The sequence below is a fragment of the Onychomys torridus genome, chromosome 14 (assembly GCF_903995425.1).
Source record: "Onychomys torridus chromosome 14, mOncTor1.1, whole genome shotgun sequence".
In the NCBI taxonomy this organism is placed as follows: Eukaryota; Metazoa; Chordata; class Mammalia; order Rodentia; family Cricetidae; genus Onychomys; species Onychomys torridus.
Window position 1 is genome coordinate 49,518,358 of NC_050456.1, and position 3,611 is coordinate 49,521,968.

General features: G+C 45.3%; 1 non-coding gene across 1 annotated transcript; it reads left to right on the forward strand.

Annotated features, from left to right (window-relative positions):
* The first annotated feature begins 987 nt into the window (after nucleotides 1–987).
* Nucleotides 988–1,106, forward strand: LOC118595867. The gene has a single exon (XR_004946568.1). It is a non-coding gene; the product is annotated as a 5S ribosomal RNA (ribosomal RNA).
* Nucleotides 1,107–3,611: the final 2,505 nt, after the last annotated feature.

A 3,611-nucleotide genomic window follows, 5' to 3' on the forward strand; every position in this document is an offset into this window, starting at 1 on the left:
AGATCATCAAAATAATGCTAACAATAATAAAAAACATAAAACCTAAGGGGTCCATACATTGTATAGCCATTCCCTCTGGATTGACACATCCCCTTCTGTAGGGAACAGGGAAGCCCATGAAACTCGCAGTAACCTAACAAGTCCCAGGGCTCCCCGTCCCTTCCCAGGGGTTATGAAAGCAGTAGACAGTTGTTATAATGCAACTTCCATGAGTCCTCACCCATGCTGGGTGGAACTTCTCTGTGACACAGCTGCCTCTGAATCACCCACACTCCCTAAGTAACTAGAATAAATTCATCAGTTTCCCCCACCAGGGCTGGGACACAATCTCTCCTTTATTCTGTTATCAATGCTGCCTCTGGGGTGAATGGGCATCTTCCCCCTGTGTCCCCCTGGGGAAAAAAAAATACGGGAACACCATATAGAAAACCTCACGGTGAAAACGCCTGGCTGACCTTGCCCAAAGGGACAAATCAAAATTATCTACCACCTGACAGGATGCATCGAGAGCTGACAGCGCCACTCTCTGGATTTCCTCTGCAAATGCACCCACATCTACCCAGCCCACAGAGAGTCTTGCTTATGATGTCTAAGCTATTTACTGCATCTATTAAATAAAGCAAAACTGAGAATAATGATCAAGAGAAACTAAAGACAGCTGATGCCTCATATACAAAATGGATACAGGAGAGAAAAATGAGACCGCTAAGAATGCTTTAAAATCGAGGCAAACCCCCAAACTGAGTCATATTTTACAGACTACCTGGCCAGAAGTCTTCAACATGTCAAAATCATGAAGATCAAGGTGAGACCAAGGTACTGCTCTATCCTAAGGAAGCCCAAAGAGACATGAAGCAATAGAGGGCCTGTGATTCTCAGCTGAGTCTTTTCTATCTGTCCGTTTGTCCGTTCATCCATCCATCCATCCATCCATCCATCCATCCGTCTATCCATCTATTTATTTATTTTGCATAAAAGGCATTTGTTGTCTATGGCCATACCTCCCTGAACACACTCAATCTCGTCTGATCTCGGAAGCTAAGCAGGGTCGGGCCTGGTTAGTACTTGGATGGAAGACTGCCTGGGAATACCAGGTGCTGTAGGCTTAAAGAAAAAAATGGCATTTGTTATCTGGTTAAAAACTGAATAGGGGTGAAGGTTAGGTGGTGCTGCTGTGCCACTGGTGTGTGTGTGTGTGTGTGTGTGTGTGTGTGTGTGTGTGTGTGTGTGTGTGTATGTACTTGACTGGAGGTGCCCGAAGAGGCCAGAGCCACCAGATTCCCTGGCACAGGCAGTTGTGAGCTACCTGATATGGGCGTTGGGAACTGAACTTGGGTCCTCTGAAAGAGAGTATGTGCCCATAACTGCTGAGCCATCTCTCTAGTCCTAGACCCTCTTGCACTTTGGAGTTTTGAATCAAATGAGTATAACACACACTCAATAAATTACCTGAATTACACACACACACACACACACACACACACACACACACACACACATACACACATACACATCTCTGGATGAAAGGCCTGAGATTTGTGGATGACAGAGGGATCAGAAGGATTACATCTCTAAGGCCAGAAGAAACAGAAGGTACAGCATGGCAGTGAACTAAATGTGCTGATATTTTATTTGGCCTCTAATAAATAAAGCTTGCCTGGAGATCCCAAGGAAAAAGCCAGCCATTATATTAGACACAGAAGTCAGGCAACAGTAGCACATACCTTTAATCCTATCACTCAGGAGGCAGAGATCTGTCTGGATCTCTGTAAATTCAAGGCCACACTGGGAACAGTCAGGCATAGTGGTACCCACCTTTAATTCCAACACCAGTTAACCATAAAGGTTTGGAGGTCTGTACAGACAGACAGGAAGTGACAGAACTGGGCAGGAAGAGAGAGCAAATGAGAGCGCAGAACAGAAAGGTATATAGGCGTGAGTGTACAGGAAGTAGCTCTCTTTTGGAAACTGAGGGTCAGTAAGGTGAGGTTGGCTTGTGGCTTTTTCCTACTCCTCTGATCTCTCAGGTTTTCACCCCAATATCTGGCTCCAGGTTTTTATTTAATAAGACTGTTTAGCAATTCATCTACAGCTAATAGCTTTGGTTTGTAAGAAAGCATTCTGGAAGCCCATGCAGCGAGCCAAGGCATGTGGGACTCAGGCTGTCACCAGGGACTCAGAAGAAGACCCATCACATGTGTTCTTGGGGGATGACCAAAGCTTGTTTCAGGTGAAGTAGAGGTGGTTGGATTTGTAAGATGGGAAGGATGTAAGGAACTCAGAGGAGCAGGGACAATCTACCAGTCAGGGCAGAGCCAGAGGAGGCAGAACCCAGCTCCTCTCCTCTCCCCACGGAACCCAGGGTTTTACAAGGTCTGATGCAAGCTTACTACATATTTACATTCCTGGGATGGAGAGTCACATTATTCCTGGAAACACACGCACTTAGATTCTCCTGGGCCAGCTCTGACGCACAGTGATTACCAGATGTGTTATTACCAAATGAGTACAGAGCATGTCTGCGCAAACTCTGTGAAGTATAAGGACACTTGATGGGAATGAGATCAGCAAAGTCCCCATCTTGAGACAGGTGGTCAGCCCACTCAGGACAAGATTCCTTGAGAGAATGATAGTTGGCACTTTAAATCATGTAAACATTAGCTAAGCAAGAAGAAAGCTACATGAGATGTGAGGATGGATGATCTGTGCCACTGCTGAGTTCTAGATTTCATGGCTGCATCATGGTTACTGATGAGAGCATCCTTGCTACTAAGAAACACATAACAATATTTGGAGGGAGTCATCCACACGGTTCAGGAAGCTTTCTGTAAGTGTATGATTGTATTGTTTGTTTTCTGAGACAGGGTTTCTCTGAGTACTTTGGCTGCCCTGGAACTCACTCTGTAGTCCAGGCTGGCCTTGAATTCACAGAGATCCGTCTGCTTCTGCCTCCCGAGTGCTGGGATTAAAGGCACGTGCCACCACTGCTTGGTTATGATTGTTTTTAAATAAAATTATTTTACTTAAAGTAATTTCAATTAAAAATGATTATGACAGGGTTGGGTTTTTAGCTCAGTGGTAGAGCGCTTGCCTAGCAAGCACAAGACCCTGGGTTCGATCCTTAGCTCTGGCAAAAAAAAAAAAAAAAAAAAAAAAAAAGATTATGACATACCCTCAATCTGAAGTTCTGTCTCAGTCTACTCCTGTTGTGTGGGGGACCTGCCCCCACTTTTCCCAGGGTAACTGTTGAGGAGAGAGGGATACAAAATATTAGGTAGAGAGATCTAGCCAACGAGAGGAAAGACGGAAACACAACATAGCTTCAGGAGGACCTGGGTCAACACCCAACGTCCCAGGACTTCATTCAAAAAGGCTTTTTATAACAATGCCATGGAGTGAGGCAAAAAGACCTCCCTCTTGCTAGATATAGTCAAGTGTAGACCCTTCCAAACACCTGGTACCCAGGCCTGTAGTCCAATCATCCCCTTATGCAGCCCTGCTGGTAAAGCAAACTCAGATCTCACTGTGGGCTCCCACACTGCTGCTGTAACACAGTCCTTTAGGGTGATTTATAAAGCACAGAAATTTACTTCTCACTGTCTGGAGGCCAG